This window comes from Leiobunum rupestre, chromosome 6, assembly GCF_980474605.1.
Source record: "Leiobunum rupestre chromosome 6, qqLeiRupe1.1.hap1, whole genome shotgun sequence".
NCBI lineage: Eukaryota > Metazoa > Arthropoda > Arachnida > Opiliones > Sclerosomatidae > Leiobunum > Leiobunum rupestre.
The window spans coordinates 57,576,700-57,594,240 of NC_143389.1; the positions used below are offsets into that span (position 1 = coordinate 57,576,700).

At 36.1% G+C, this 17,541-nt stretch overlaps 1 protein-coding gene across 1 annotated transcript in view; it reads right to left on the reverse strand.

Annotated features, from left to right (window-relative positions):
• The window catches only part of LOC149942734 (uncharacterized), a 100,284-nt gene extending 83,191 nt beyond the window's left edge, over positions 1-17,093 (reverse strand). The window contains exon 1 of the mRNA XM_090177264.1: positions 16,981-17,093. The gene's annotated coding sequence lies outside the window, so the exon portion shown is untranslated. The remainder of the gene's footprint in view (positions 1-16,980) is intronic.
• Between the last annotated feature and the right edge of the window lie 448 nt (positions 17,094-17,541).

Sequence of the window (17,541 nt, forward strand, 5' to 3'; positions counted from 1 at the left end):
ATCCCATTCGACCGAAAAAGCCGCACTTTGGTGGATTTAGGATTCGGTTTTATCCGTTTCAGCATCTGTCAGAACAGCATGCAGTGTTACCTAACCTAGCCTAGCCTAACCTAACCTAACCTAACCTAACCTAACCTAAGACCTATTGGGTACGAGTTAGTAGTAAGTTTTTTAATTTCTTCAAATTTGTTTAGGATTTAGCTATATTATCCCTTTTAATTATGGACTAATCTACTTTTTCGCGTATTTTATCATCCTTCTCACAGTCCATAGGTGGTTTCTTCTAACTTAACTTATCGTATATTCTATTCTCCACCACACTCCCCCCTTTTCGGCTTTCCGTTGCTATATGCAACGCGTTTTGAAATTTTAAATGTTTAGGCTTAGTTTCTCCTTTAGATTTGACAGTCGCCAGCCAGATTTCCCGCACGGTACTGATGAGTTCCAAATAGAACGAAACCGGTCTACCGTTGGAATTTCTGGCTATTTTATTTAATTTTAATTTAGTTTATTACTCGAAGATCTATTTGATCCGAGTTTCGCGTTTTTTGCTCGAAGACCTATTGGGTACGAGTTAGTAGTAAGTTTTTTAATTTCTTCAAATTTGTTTAGGATTTAGCTATATTATCCCTTTTAATTATGGACTAATCTACTTTTTCGCGTATTTTATCATCCTTCTCACAGTCCATAGGTGGTTTCTTCTAACTTAACTTATCGTATATTCTATTCTCCACCACACTCCCCCCTTTTCGGCTTTCCGTTGCTATATGCAACGCGTTTTGAAATTTTAAATGTTTAGGCTTAGTTTCTCCTTTAGATTTGACAGTCGCCAGCCAGATTTCCCGCACGGTACTGATGAGTTCCAAATAGAACGAAACCGGTCTACCGTTGGAATTTCTGGCTATTTTATTTAATTTTAATTTAGTTTATTACTCGAAGATCTATTTGATCCGAGTTTCGCGTTTTTTGCTCGAAGACCTATTGGGTACGAGTTAGTAGTAAGTTTTTTAATTTCTTCAAATTTGTTTAGGATTTAGCTATATTATCCCTTTTAATTATGGACTAATCTACTTTTTCGCGTATTTTATCATCCTTCTCACAGTCCATAGGTGGTTTCTTCTAACTTAACTAACCTAACCTAACCGACTTAAAAATATATTAAAACGCTTCCATAAAAAAATCAAAAAGAATAGAAAGAAAAACTATTTTTTTTTGCGGTCGCTCAATTGTGAATATTGCGTCGGTCGATTAGAAAAATACAAAACCCGCCTTTGGGCTAATTAAAACCTTGGCGGAATTCGGTCTAATGGTAATTCGGTCGAATGGGATTCGGTGCAATGGGAAGATACCGAATATCTCAGCCCACAGATAGAAATTTAAACTTTGCTCTCCATTACGAGAAAATTCCTCGATAGATCTAATTATCTTCAAAATGTAAATTTAAAAGGTTATCTTTTATTATGTCTAAAGAGGATGACTAATTATCAGCTAGGCTAATACCCAAGGCACTATCTTAGGCCCAAGTCATCAAGCGACTTTTAATACCATTAATTCCAGTGGCCGGGTTACAATGCGTATAGGAGGGTGGTGGCAAGCCTTTTATTCAATGCAAGCCGACAGTTCCCTGCTCTTAACCTCAACGAGGTTTTTAAGAAAAGGGAAACCCAAGAACTAGGGGTAAGAACCCCTTTAACCAGTGGCAAACTCAACGCTGGAGTAGCTCTGAGCTTTCACCCAGTGCCACAATTTGGGATCGAATCCGGCTCCTCTTGCCATTAAACAAAAAAAACAATAGAAGAAAATTCTGAAAATATTTTCTACTTAATTTTTCCAATTGCTTCCTCTAAAGGACACTTGTTTATTGAAACGATTTAGGCTAAACACTGAATTGGAACCAATTCTGTCATCTTACTTCATCAACCTCATTGAAGGACCGATATAGTAAAGAAAAAGAATAATACAAAGTTGCAGACTCTGCAGCAATGTTGCTCATCATTGGCAATCAGGCCGACAGCCAATTCAACGAAATGGGCGTTTCTCGAGCCACGCAAACACGATAAGAACAGAGAATACGCGCTTGACCGCCCGGAATAATAATCACCGAAGCGTCCCCTGCCGAGAAACAACCAAACTAGTAGCTTCGTACCAAGAATGTCATCTTGTCAACACGGAATGAGATGCAGCGACTGTAGCCTCTAGGCGAATAAGGTACTACAAACATATTCTCTGCTAACCCCTATTAATTCTTACTCACACCGCAAAAAAAACCTTAAAAATATAATTCCTTTGGAATACATTCTAACGCCTCTTAACTAATTCGACACGCTTCTAAGGGCCGGTTAAAAACCGCGCTCCACCACCACTATGCTCCTCCGCCATTCAAATAGAAAAATAATAATAATTCATTTTCTATTTGCGCGCCTTTGAATTTTCTTCGAGTCAACGTTTTTTTTCACTTTCATTTTGTATCACAACGAAGTTTTTGGCCCCACTTTGAAAAGTGACAGGGTTTTCACCTTCTTAATATTAATAAAACGTAGAAATCAAAACATCGTTTATTTTAGGGCGACGGTTTCCCGCGTTGGCATTCATGTCGTGATGAATGGTTTATAAGCATGCCTCGAACCATCCGTTCCTTTTTACGAAAGGCCACAGACCATTGAAAGGTGAATTTAAAAAAAAAATGACATTTAAAGGGAGGATCCTTCTAAACTAGAGAAATTATATTCACAAGATAGCGCGAAATGAGGACCAATTATACGCTCTCCGCTGAGGGACGGGATAGTTGGCATTTTGACGATTTCTTTTGCAATTTATTTTAACGAAATAAAGCGAGTGGTTGCTCTGGTGTAGTTCATCGATGGCTCGGTAGATGTCGTTGTAGGTAGGTGCCTCCGAAGCTTAGCGCCAAATTTTATTTGATAAATTATAATGATCTATTTGATTGAGCAAAATGAAGGTGAAATATTGAAATTTACCCACCTTTTTTATAGTTATCAACTTAAATTGTAATAGATTAAGTATTTTTTTAATACATAATACTTTATGATTTCCATTTTCTGTAATACGGAAAAGCATCCAAGGGGGTTTTATTCCAAAGCCGTCACATAATTTAAATTGTGCCATCACGGTTTTGTCATTTTAGACGCGTGAATTTAAAAAATAAATGGAATAAATTGAAAAATCGCAGCGTGTGTCATTCAAATTTATACGAGTAGGTAGATTAATGTTTTGGTTTGCCTCTAGCTGACGTCGTGAGTGGGATTATTAATTATCTTGCACGAAATTTTCTTATTAGGTGACTAATGTTTAATTCATTAATTTGCTTATATAAGGACACTTATTTTTCTAAAGATAAGAAAACCAAGAAAAGGGGCTGGCATATAAAATAGCTGCACCCAAAATATTTAAGAAAAAGAATTTCTAATAGATCGGTTCAGAACGTCAGTGGGGTGGTGTAGTGGTTAGCACTTTCGCCTCGCAGAAAGAGGAGCCGGGTTCGATCCCAGCTTGTAGCACTGGGTACTCGGAACAACTGAGTTTGCAAGTTCTCTCCTCGCTGGTTTAAGGGGCTTCCCCTTCCGTAAAAGGTTAACGGTAATAGTGAGTGTAGGGAGCTGTTGGCTCGCGTGGCTTGCAGGGCTTGCCACCACCCTCCTACGCATTGTAACAGAGCCACCTGAATTAATGGCTTTAAAAGTCACTTGATGACTTAGGCCTAAGGTGGTGCCTTGGGTATTAGCTTAGCTGATTATTATTAAAATTGACTTTCGACCCCCATATTGCGAAAACTCACTTCCCCTACGTCATAACGTACGTCGCCGGTTTTGTAAACGTTGACTCCTCACAGATCGATATATTTAAAATGCCATAATTGGTTTGGACAGCCAAAGTTCCCCAATTTGTAAGACCGAAATTTCTCTGTAATAATTAACGAAAATTGGACGAAGCAAATCGTGTAAAAGTCTTGGAAATTCGAGCGCCATCTATAATTAGAACTAGTCCGAACGTAATCGAAGCTCCGCGAGCCTCCGGGGGTGAAGAGAGCATTTAGGCGCAATGATCGGAAAACGGGAGTAAGAAAACTCGTAAAACTTCGTAATGTGGAAACTAACGGTATTTGGCTAGTTCCGCGGGAGTAAAATCGCAATTTAACGTCCACGGATGAATTGTTCAACAACTGAAAATTGATTAAGGGTCTTTAAAGCCTCTGATTAGTACTTAGATACAAATCGAGGAAGATATGGCTCTAAATTCCCTCGCAGATAGAGGCTTCTAATTAAGATTTTAAACCCGCGCTCTAAGACCCGCGTATCAATTTATTAGCAGGCTCGGTGATATCTGTGGGATAGTTTCGTCTTCGAAGTGGATTTCGGATGGAACCATTTGCCCGCTTAATTAATTTTATACCATATAGATAGTAATCGCTATTGTATACCGTCACGATAAAATTACACTTTGGTCGTGTCGGGGTCTTTGTACCTCTCTCGTCGCCCTTGTCCACGTAATAACCTTGGCGAAGGTCACAATACCGGCTCTAAAAATATATATTCATTCGTGCCTTTGAATCGGATAATGAGAGAGATTCGTAATTTTCATTGTACGACTACTTGTCGAGTTCCGCGAAACACTGGAGTCCTTATAATGAGTATTATTAAGCGAAGTGATGGAAAAGTTGCGATTATTCGTTCGTAACAAACTGTTAATTTGTTACCAAATAATATATTATCAAATATTCTATTTTCGTATTAACATGTTATTTTTCTATTATAGTAAACAATAATTATTTCATTAATAATGTAGATAAAATATATTATCAAATATTTTATTTATCATTATAAAATGTTTATCGGAGGTTCTTTGATATTAACATCACAATTTTGTCCAATTTACTTAATTTTTCATGTTTCCCAAAGATTGTACGAGCCGTGTTAATGTTAAAGGTAGTATAAAGTTCTATATTTATTCCGTATCACCTAAAGTCAGATATCTGCCACCAGATTTATCAGAAGCAATTCCCTAAACTTAAAGAGAATATTAAACGGTGGCTCGCTTAAAATAATTTCACCACCAAGTTTAACTGGCGCTACTTACGTTAAACACATATGGAAGTTACAAATCGTAGCGCGCGTTTGCGGGCGATTTTTGAATATAGCGTCTACCCCGTTTATACCGCCACCTTCCGTCATGTTGACTAAATTTTATGTGAAAACATTAAATGGAAAATATTGGAAAGGCGTAGAAACCATACGGGCGCGCCTATAAAGAATGGACGTTGAAATTCAAGCCGAACGCCAGATAAGGCGTTTGAATATATAACCATTGATAAAGCTTATCTCTTCCAGCTTGGTAATTCCAGCAAACGAGAGATGGCAGTGAATAGGCGGGCTTTGAGTCCGCGTTAATCGACAAGAATGGAGCCCGGGCGCAAAATCATAATTTACAATATAATTCGCGAGATCATATTCACGTAGAGCGAGAGTCGGTTAACGATTCCAACAGTCAGTTTCTATAAATCTCCTTTCAACCGGGGCGCTAAGGAGATAAGTCCGGCGTCTCGGCTCGCGAGTCTTCGAATTAATTAACGGCGGGGGTCGGCGACAGAGGGCGTTGCTATCGAAATTCCCCACTTCCGGCCATCAGAGTGCTAAATTAAGTGTGGTTCCGTGAGAAAGACTCTTTTTCCTCCTACAATCCACGCGGTTTGTTGTACCTGCCGGATTCCCCTAATCACTTAATCCAACTGAATTTTCCTTCTTTTTCTCTCTCATTTCCCTCCCACAAATCGTTACACACAATACACGACCCGTAACATTTTCTTTCGAGATGATGCAGATTTGGCTCGATTTTTTTGGTGCGTGCGAAGGAATCCTCGCTTTGGTGGGAATTGGTGCTATTCTCTCTCCGCGTGTGACTGCTCGATAAGAACAGGTTCATTGTAGCCATTTGGATGGGTTGACGTTTTCGTTGGGGCGTGGAACCGTTCTCGGGTGGCGTTTCAAAATCAAATTGTGTAGCCCGAGATGACTTTGAGAGCGCTATTATTGCGACAAAGATGATTGAATGCAATTGTTGACAGAAATTGCCAAGAGAAATTTCGCTAAAATAAGCTCAGCACGAGTAAAGTGGTTAACGTTATTTTCTTCTAAATATAAATCCACTTTAAATCCACTGATAATTTGTAAAAGTGATCCGATTCGAATATTTGTAAAAAAAATTGTCAGTTTCGAATATTTGTAAAAAAATTGTCAGTTTCGAAAATTTTTAATATATTATCAGATTCGAAAATTAATAAAATAAATAATTAAAATCAGCTACGCTAATACCCAAAACACCACCTTAGGCCTAAGTCAGCAAGCGACTTTTAAAGACATTAATTCAGGTGGCCGGGTTACAATGCGTAGGAGGGTGGTCGCAAGCCCTTATGCCACGTGAGCCAACAGCTCCCTAAACTAACTATTACCGCTAACCTCAACAAGTTTTTATGGAAGGGGAAACCGAACAGCTCGGGGAAAAACCCCTTACATTTGTAAGATATTATCAGATTTGAAATTTTGTAAGATATTATAATAACATTCGAAAATTTGTAAGATATTATCAGATTCGAAAATTTGTAAGACATTATTGGATTCGAAAACTTGTAAGATATTATCAGATTCGAAAATTTGTAAGATATTATCAGATTCGAAAACTTGTAAGATAATATCAGATTCGAAAACTTGTAAGATATTATCAGATTTGAAAATTTGAAGGAAATATCTTAGGATATATCCTTCCGATGTGAGGTACTGAGTATCCCCTTGGATCAGTCCTTACTCAACGCAAAAACATGCCACAGCATTAGGACCAGTACGTATTTGGGTACCGGAGAAAGTATGAATCGACCGGTGTATACTATTGGAAACTTTGTTTTTGTTCAAAACAAGACCTAATAATTTTGAATCAATCAACTATTTTGCTATTTTTATTGAATACCAAGGTTAAATTTGGCTTCGATTAAAGCTGCTACGACCTAAATTACAGCGATTAAAAGGAATATAACCTCAGGTATTTGATATGGAACACCAACGTTTGCAGCTAAGGCCGCTCTTGCCTTTGGCTTTAGTAATATTTGGCGCCACTGTACGGGGAAATTTGAAAAATTGAAGGGTCTTCCATAAAGATTCCTTTGCGGGTTATATTCCCTTTAAATATCACTTTCCCGTAACTAATTATAAACATTTTGTCGAAAGATTAAAGAAATCGTTCTTACGATCGATACAAGATGGCGTTCTACAATTGGAAAGGGTTTCCGTTTGAGAGACGAGCTTAGGTCCAAGAAGATAAACTCGTACTTTCTCAGTAACGTAAATACGTTCTCGGTAAGGCCTAAAGCGGATAAATAGTAGCGCCTTAATTACCTTGACCTCCGGCGCTCTATGAGCGGGGTCTGTTAGAGTGACAATGAGCGAGGCTGATGCGGGGGCCTGGCTATTATCTCGTTAAAAACGGCGAGACAATGGAGGCGCGGTTTTGTAAACGCCAGTCAGGGATAAAATAGCAACGGCCTATTTATAGCCAGTTTCTGCTCTCCTCCCAGTGCATTAGCGGAGAATATCACGTCGTTCTCCCTCTCACGCCGTTAGCCTTTGCTTATTAATGGACTTATTATAGAGGCTGCCCTTTGTCACTTTTTTCAACCGACCAACCAACCAACAAAAAATTAACTCATACTTTATACTAAAAATATGTACGGGTCTAATGAACGGCGTTTATTTTAAGGTGGTAATAATAGGGCTTATGTCCGAGATTGCGTTTAAATAGAGGAACGATTATATAATGAGAATAATATCGTTAAGAAACGATTCCAATTCGTTGTAGTGACCCCGATATTGGAAAAATAGAATCTTTGTTATAAGGTTCCTAAGGTTTTTTTCGTTCCAAGCGAACCGTCGAACCGATGATTTCGAGGGGATATTGTCACTTCGAAAAAAACGGACACCAGATTTTATATTTCCAAATATTTCTGATGTTTAATATTCTATTTTTGTATTTTTGGATTTTCCGATTCATCTCAACATTTGCGATACATCTCAACCTTTCCGATACGTCTCAACCTTTCCGATACGTCTCAACCTTTCCGATACGTCCCAACCTTTCCGATACGTCCCAACCTTTCCGATACGTCCCAACCTTTCCGATACGTCTCAACCTTTCCGATACGTCTCAACCTTTCCGATACGTCCCAACCTTTCCGATACGTCCCAACCTTTCCGATACGTCTCAACCTTTCCGATACGTCCCAACCTTTCCGATACGTCCCAACCTTTCCGATACGTCTCAACCTTTCCGATACGTCCCAACCTTTCCGATACGTCTCAACCTTTCCGATACGTCTCAACCTTTCCGATACGTCTCAACCTTTCCGATACGTCCCAACCTTTCCGATACGTCCCAACCTTTCCAATACGTCTCAACCTTTCCGATACGTCTCAACCTTTCCGATACGTCCCAACCTTTCCGATACGTCCCAACCTTTCCAATACGTCTCAACCTTTCCGATACGTCTCAACCTTTCCGATACGTCCCAACCTTTCCGATACGTCCCAACCTTTCCAATACGTCTCAACCTTTCCGATACGTCTCAACCTTTCCGATACGTCTCAACCTTTCCGATACGTCTCAACCTTTCCGATACGTCCCAACCTTTCCGATACGTCCCAACCTTTCCGATACGTCTCAACCTTTCCGATACGTCCCAACCTTTCCGATACGTCCCAACCTTTCCAATACGTCTCAACCTTTCCGATACGTCTCAACCTTTCCGATACGTCTCAACCTTTCCGATACGTCCCAGCCTTTCCGATACGTCCCAACCTTTCCGATACGTCCCAACCTTTCCGATACGTCCCAACCTTTCCGATACGTCCCAACCTTTCCGATACGTCCCAACCTTTCCGATACGTCCCAACCTTTCCGATATTTCCAATATTTCCATTTTTGATATTTACAGAATAGCCTTCCAGGATTGTCCATTAGTTGCCACACTTGTATCCACCTACGTAAATAGATGCTTCCACTTGAGGACAGTCATAGCACAACAACAGAATAGTAACAGTATGACGCCATCCTAGCTCACCCCCCAAAAAGAGTAAAATCACCCAAAAAGCGGCCATGGCCAAAGCTGCTACTTTATACAACTGGTCCCTTTCACGACAGAAACCAGACCATCTGGGCTAAGTATTCCAAATCTAAGAAGTTATCCAGCTCAACATGTAATCAAGAAGCCGTTAACAGATTACGTAACACGTGAAATTGGACTCCCCCCGAAAAAATTTACAACAAATAATCTGAAGCCACCAATTACAATAGCACCATCAACCTTCAAATTATTAAATTACTTTCCGAATTAAGACTATTTCATTGTTTTACCTCTAGAAAGTAATCATTCTATTCGCAACCGAAAACTATCGCTACGCCCACTTTGGTTCACCATTGAAACTTAGTTATGGGTAGCACTTAAAGCAGACGCTATTAGTTTTTCATCATCATTATTGATAAATTTGACTTTATAAATAATTATTTTAATATAATCTTGACATCGTTTGCTTATATTTTTATAAGTTTATTTTAGAAAAAAACTTTCTTATGACTTTGACCGTAGCAGACGCTAGATCCTAGGCGCTACCTCGGAGAAGCTAGCGCCGTTACGCCACCTAGACTCGTTTCAGTCACGAATTATAAATGAGAAAAACTAAGTATTAAATTTCTAGTGTAATTCAAAATAATTGAAAATTTAGGATCCCATATAGAATTATGATATAAATATATATGTATATATTTCAAGGAAGTATCCAGGATTTAATTTTGGGTGATGTTAGACCAACTAATTAATTAATGAAGGTTTTGATTCATGGGATTTGAGCCCCAAAACCCCCTTAAATACGCTTTTGACCCCTTCCTTCTCCCAGAAATATTAAGTACGAAACCCTCTCCCTTGTTGCGTTACAGAAATGGTGTAGTAAGCCAATAAAAACCTTCTAAGGTTAAGTATCGAAGCTATAAAGGAGCAGAAACTAAATTTGTCCACGACTTCCAAATATTTGACTCAATAGAGTTTTAAAATATTGATTGAAAATACGTCGCTATTATTTAGTTTTACTATTCAAATTAAGCTTACGGACATTTAAGGGGTAAATTCCTTTTAAGTGGAATATCAATAAATCTCGAGCAGTTGGCATTCGAGACAGAAAAGTTTAAACTCGTAGTGGGGAGCATTCAAGCCGAAATTCTCCATAATTTACACTTCGTAAAGCGTATTTTCCTCTGGAATAAATTACAGATATTAGTCCCACTAACATCGAACTATACAATCAAACCCGCCAATCTATGTAATATATGAAATAAAGTAGGCGGTCGGGATGGTCCGTTGAAGATCGTACCAAACAGGCGCGATAAATGGTTCACCTGACAAGGACATCGTAACGCGTTATTTACCAATTTACCGCGAAAAATAAAAAATATACACACATTAATATTAAATAAAAAAAGAAGTTAAAAATTCATTATTAATTATACTATGAAAGGCGCGAAAAACGTCGGGATTAACGACAGAAAAACTAGGTTAATTTATATGCCAAACAAAACGATTATTTTCATACAGACGATATTATAACGGAAATTATTATCAAATTATCGCAAAAAAAGCATTCATTTCATTCCTATAATGAAGCAAATTTTGTCTCCGCTTAAAAAAAATATTTAAGTTATTTAATTACCAAGGACGTTTTACCTGGTAATTCGTATAAAACTAAGGAAATCACGTTTCAGCATCTTAATTAAATCTCTAGTAAGAGTAGCCTTAATTTCTTATTTTTATATAATTTAAAAACTCCAGCCAAGCTAAAATAACAAGATGTCATGGACATTTAAATACACACAATCTCCCGATGTATTAAATATATTTTAAATATTAAATTTAAATTTGAACCAATTTTCAATCATCTTATACTTAATTTTATCGATATTGAATTTTTTTGAGTTACCTGGTTTTAGAAATAAGGTAGAGAAACGCAAATACGGTAATTTAAATTAATTTTTAGACAAACCGAATTTTTCGAGTTACTTGATTTTGGAAATAAGGTAGTGAAATGCCAACGGTTTTTGGAGTTAGATGGCACCTGTATCAATTGGTACGAAATTCAAATATCACAATAGTGCGTAAGTTGAATGTTGGGTCACGCGAATTAGCCAGAAATCTCACTTAAAATTAAAATTTCTTAATGCAACCGAATAAGTAGTTCCGAAATGATTTATACTAACTAAAAATATAATTTTCAAAAAAGTTGGTCTACTAATAAAACCATTAAATAGGCAAATTACAAACTTGTGGGCCCCCTAGTGGCAATATGAATATTGGGCTATTGAGAATCTGATTTTGTCTATCGATTGACATATTGATGACCTTTCTAAACCTTATGGTTGTAGCGTTATGTCAGATTCTGTGGCGGCAATTATCAAATGATAAATAATAATTACGTTTGAAACAAACGAGCGTTACGTCAGATTCGGCGGCGACGGCGGACAACACGGTACATGATCTTAATACACACAAATCTCTCAGGATTAGTGCGCAAAACGATCAAGCCATTCCCAATATATTAAAAATATTGAACGCACTCGTAAGATGTGATATGACACTTGTCGGGCCGGGCAGGACACCCGAGGGAATAAGGAAAAATAATGACAAAAAATTACATTTTTGGTAACTCAATATAATTGATCTGACCTAGTTTTAATTCCCTTACTAGCATTCAGATTTGGCCGTCGATTATCATGTGTCTGAGGCGAAAAAAAAACACTAGAGGCTTTTGTATCTCATGTCCCAAATAGCAGAAGCCGAGAGCCGAAAAGCCTTAGTTTCTGGCACGGGTTCAAATTAATATCATCACGCTTTTTCGTGCAATATTAGACAGAATTTTCCTGACACGATTTTTCAATGAGGAGGAAAATAGAAAAGAAAGGATGAAACTGAGAAATCTCGCGTTCACGAGCTTCTAATCAATCAATTCCCCCCCAGACGACGTGTTTTTTACTCTTAATAATTCTTTTCTTTCTGTTTCAAAGGGGGGCGCTCGAGTTTACTTCTAAGGTAAACTTCCTTATCAGCGGCCAAGAAATTTATTGTCTTTCGTAGGTTGGAAAAAGTGGCATTTTTATCTACGTTTTTACAGATAATTAATTTTTAATATAAATAATAAAGTGGAAGAAATGAAAAATGTTGTGACGATAATAAATTACACTTTTTTTTCGGTACTCGTAATCCATCATAAACTTCCAAAAAATCGTGGATGGAGTTGAAAATGTGTCGATATTTCTTTCTTTAAAATGCTGAAGTTCTTTTATTTCGTAACATTTTGTTTAATTATTTTAAATTTATTTTCTAATCTCTTGTTTTTACGTAAATATTTTGTAAATTTAAAATCCTTATCTTATTTATAAAGTTAATTTTTAATTGGTGTTTGCGTAGTCTTGGTAGCTACCACGGATAGGCTTTGCCTTAGTGTAGAACTTTGCGAAATAAATATTATTTTTATAATTCATAATATGAGCAAAAACCGAAATAAATATTTACTCCAGACAAAAATAAACTAATTAATATAGATATAAAAATAGGAAATTCATCTAGAACTAATCACTTCCGGTTGAAATATTATTAATTTCGTAACGCCAAAGAAACGATACAGTTTCTATTCTTCTTCTATATATACTTGAGAAACTATCCAAGTCGAAAACTGTGTAAAATGATTTTGCAGAGGAAATTATTATTGTTATAAGGTTTTTTTATATATCAAACAAAAAATAACTATATAGTTCCGCAAATGGGGGTCCCAATTTTCGACTTAATCGACAACATTTTATTTAAGGCTCTAAATTACGGGGTATAACAAGCCATTACGTTTCTAACATTAATCACTGGAACAAATACATCTTGGTTTTTTTCCTTTTAAAACAAAAAAAAACAGATAATATATAAAAAGTTGAAGATAACCTAGAAACGGAAAACCCTCCAAATTTCGGAAGACAGAGACAAGTACTATCTTTCCTGTGTGGAGGGTGAGATAATGAGGGAGACCTAAATAGGCCAGGGTGGTCGTTTGCGGGCTCTACGAGTGTTTGGCCAGATTTGGCGAGAGTCGACTTAAGCCGGGCACTCCAAAGTAAGGTGAAAAACTCGTTTCGGTTATCGAAAGAAAAAAGCAACTTCTTCCTACCTAAAAATGCTCTTTACTCGCGATAAACGGACGGTAAAATAAATATATCCAAAAAAAAAACTTCATTGGTTTTCATCTTTAAAATTTTTAAGTATTTCTGAAAGTTGTAAAGTTTTTATCCTTTCCCTTCCGCAATCTAATCGTCTTCTCGGCTTTTAAAAGGGAAAATTTTTAACACTTTTCACTCCGTTTGTGATTTATATAAGAGTGTGGGAATTGAAAAAGTACGCGACTGTTAGTTATCTCAAAAAGGGAACGTTTTTGGACAAACTTTTTGACCTCTATCCGTGGATATGGGCGTGGTAGCCCCCTGGAAATGTCGATAAAACTCCGCTAAAGTGTCAAATATTTTCGAGGCCAATCTCGGAACGTAGATCCAAAGATATTTTACGGTTTTAGACAACTTGTAAGAAGAATTTAAGTCTTCGATTTTGAAACAACTTGTCATCTCAGTAGAAAAAACTATATTCCTTAATCGGAAAAGGTACCGAGTATTCCAAATAAGGTTGATTCAATATAGAAATATTTATTTGTTCATATGCACATATTCTCTATTAAAAATTCGTCTGCTAAACCCGCGATAAAAAATGTTTTAACGTTAACTGTTTGTTAAACCTGGTCACAGAAATGTGTAACTAGGTTTTCGGTCAAAAATATGGTTTTTATACTACCTTTAATATTCGTATTTATCTATTTGATAAAATTCCATAAATATTACGTAGAAACATTTCTAAGAAAAATAAAATACTCTAAAGATATTTCTTGCTTTCTATATATTCTATAAAATAATAATAGAATACCTTTAGCACGGGTAATTTTTAAATACATTTGTTCAGGATACCTTTAGAGCAATTATACCTTTCAGAATAACTACGGTATTATCTATAAAAGCCTTTTCGGGTGATTTTCTCTAAGGCTATAGACGCCTAATAAAGTATGTGTAGCATTCTTTAAAATATCTATAGATACAGTTTTTGCATTTGTGAGTTTTATAGGGAAGGATTTTTGTAAAAATTCTATAGACAAAATTTTGTATAATATGGTAAAGGATTCTACAAAATTTCTTTAGAAAATAAATAATACTAAAGAAGTCTTTGCAATTTCTATGAAAGAAGTTGCAATATTAGAGCATTTTAGGGTATAGGATTCTGTAAAATATCTATAGAAAAGTACTAATATTAGGGATTTCAATGGTAAGGAATTATCTTGAATTTTTATAGAAAAGTTTCAATACTAGGATGTTCTATGGTAAAATATGCTTTGGAATTTCTATAGAAACGTTTTTAACCGTGCTATAGCTTCTATAGTATTTTTATTAGACAGCTTTATTTCTCTATTTAAATAGTCTTATTAAAATAAATTTAAAAACATTTTGGCAATTCATTTAGTAAATTGAAAAAGTAACATTAAATTGAAATCTAAAGGGACGCTTGTCGCTATTAGAGTTCCAGGCATGTTTCACGGACAACGTTGAAAAAAGTGGAGCTTTATTTTTGAAAGACACGGGCAGCATCGGTATAAATTTGGCCGGATCTGAGCAAAAAGTGAGAGATCCTGGGCCGTACATTGAACTTGATAAAAGGCTGGCCCTCATTTCTCTTCTGCGCGTCTATTTTAAAGGCTAACAACAAGAATAAAGAAAGCCAGATTTCTATCTTCAGCAAAAGCCTTTTCTTAAAAAGGTGGAGTCTCTAAAGAAAAGGAGTGTTTCGGAAGAAATAAAAACTTTCTGTGGACATGTACGGAGAAAAATCATGCCTCTTCAACGCCTATCAACCAAATACGACTTCATCGTTCTTCTCATTCGCTGATACGCGGGTTAATCATGTTGGTAGGTTGTCCATTTTATTTCAATCAATTGATTTTTCATCAAATCATCAAATCGCTTTGATATTTCAATGTATTTATAAAAATGTATAAAAATAGTTTCGGTACCAATGCCAATTCAGAACAAAAGAATTAAAAATAATAAAACTTAAAAAATATTAATTTAATATTTAGTTTATATAAAAACTAAATAAAAACTCGAAAAATAATTCATGTGGAAATTCTCCGACTAGTGTATACGTTAGAGTACATAAAGACCCCGCAACGTTGGAAAAACTTTTAATTTCAACTGTCGTAGAAGTGAAGAGAAGCACATTGTGAAAAACTAAATGAAAAGAGACTTAAAACGGTTTTAAAATTCACAATTTATTTATTTAAAAAATACAAGTTTTTAATAGTGTACTTTCCAACGTTGTGGTTACTTTATGTACTCTCGGATTCTTCATGGTTTAAATTTCATATTTATTAAAAAATTAGCCAGCTTTCGGATTTTTTATTTAGTTTTTATATATTTAATTACCATGGTTAACAACTTCAACGTATATTATAATATTTAGTTTATTAATCACTTTGTTAAAAGAGTTGGGTATCGATTGACAATTTTTCAGAATATTATACAAAGCTAAAGCTCACATGATTTGAAACTACCAATTTCTCTTTAAGAACAATACAAAATATATGTTTTAGGTAGCAAAAGTGCAGATCACAATATTATGTGGTGTCCCAATAATCATGATTAAAAAATTAATTATTTTTAATCACAATATAATCTTTATGCACCCAAAGCGTAAGTTTTGACTTTAATCTCATTTAATAGTGATTTAATAATTTACGAGTGCAGGAATTATCCTAAAAGGGGATTACGAACTTCTAAATTTATGGTGGATTAACGAATTTCACATTGGCGCTAGTTACGTTAAAACCAGTAGTAGCGGTGGTTAGCAGACGATATTTCGCTTTAGGTTCTATTCCCTTTAACACAATCACTAGTTTTAAAAGTAAATAAAAGGATACAAAACTTACATTTAATCAATATATTTTGAGGTCTAATTCATTCTAGCGTTAGGCTTAACAAGTGCATCGATTAAAGTTACTATTTTTACACGTTTTGAGAGCTTCAGTCGGGAAAAAGAGAAAAGGTCAGTTCTTTAAAACCCCATTCTTTCAGATTATGTATTTCAACGTAAAATCCAATTCAAATCCAAAAAGGTGCTACATAACTTCGAGGATAAGCTTCAATCACACTAAAACTGCAACAACAATTCAGTTTCAAAGCACGCGGCTTCTTAGTCCTACTTTTCACCTACCAGGATAAAGCTACCAGCATTTATTAACTGGAAACAAATAGCCCTCGGTCTGTTATAAATGGCCACCCGTTAAAATAAGCTTGTAAGACCAAAACCAACCATATATTAAAGGGAGTTTATTCTGAATTGAAAAATCGTCTGCTACCGCTTTGGTTTTTTTTTAACGAAACTCACTCCTGTTATCCATAGTTTCTGATAAGAGCTGAATTAACCATTAAAGTAGTATATATATATGGTGATAATGGTGTCATTCATCCTAAATATAAATACACGTCAAAAATCAAACCCTAGCTGCTTCAAATGGCAGAAATGCGAACGCGCCATCAATACGGACTTTCATATGGCAAATACGTCCAAACGTTTATTTGTTATTGAAGGAATTAAATTGAGGCGTTTGTAACAACAACACGAAACGCAAAAAGGCTACAAAATTCGGAGAGCTTTAAAGAATTGAACCGCGTTTCCACGCGCGGGTTGATAAACAAGAAAAAAAGGTACGTTACTTCTAAGTCACGTAACTTGAACTTATGGATGGGAAACAATTTCATAATCCCCAAAACCTCCAATAGGCAACTTAAAAAGAATTCACTTACTCTTTTCCTTGCAAATAAAAAACCAAACCACGAAACTGGCAGTAGAAGGTTAAGGTGCACGACCGAAAAAGTTTCAGGTATATAAATGTCTATCCAACGGGAACTATTTTTAACGGAACGGAAAACGGAAGCACAAACAAGATTAAACACCGTCGAATTTATCAAAAAACGACGCCACAAAATAAATAAATACAGTATATATACCGCCCGAACAAACGCGTTTCATTTAAGCCTTGGCTCGAACACCGGAAACAAGCTATATCTTCTTAATAAAAAAAACGCGTTTTTTTTAAAGAACCTTTTTTCGCGTCAGTGACGGACGATTGTATTATTACTTGGCGGCGTTTTTATAGAATTTTAAACTAACCACGGAGATTTATAAAACTGTTAACCATTTTAGAAGAACTAGGTTTTTTTTAAGTGAAGTAAAGGAGCGGCAAACTTATTTTGACGCGAAAAGAGCCCAGTGGTGATAAAGAAACTGGTATCCTAGAACCGCGGCGCTTGGCGCATCGTAAGAACCACTCTGGCAAAAAGTTTTCTTCACGGGCTGCCGTGATC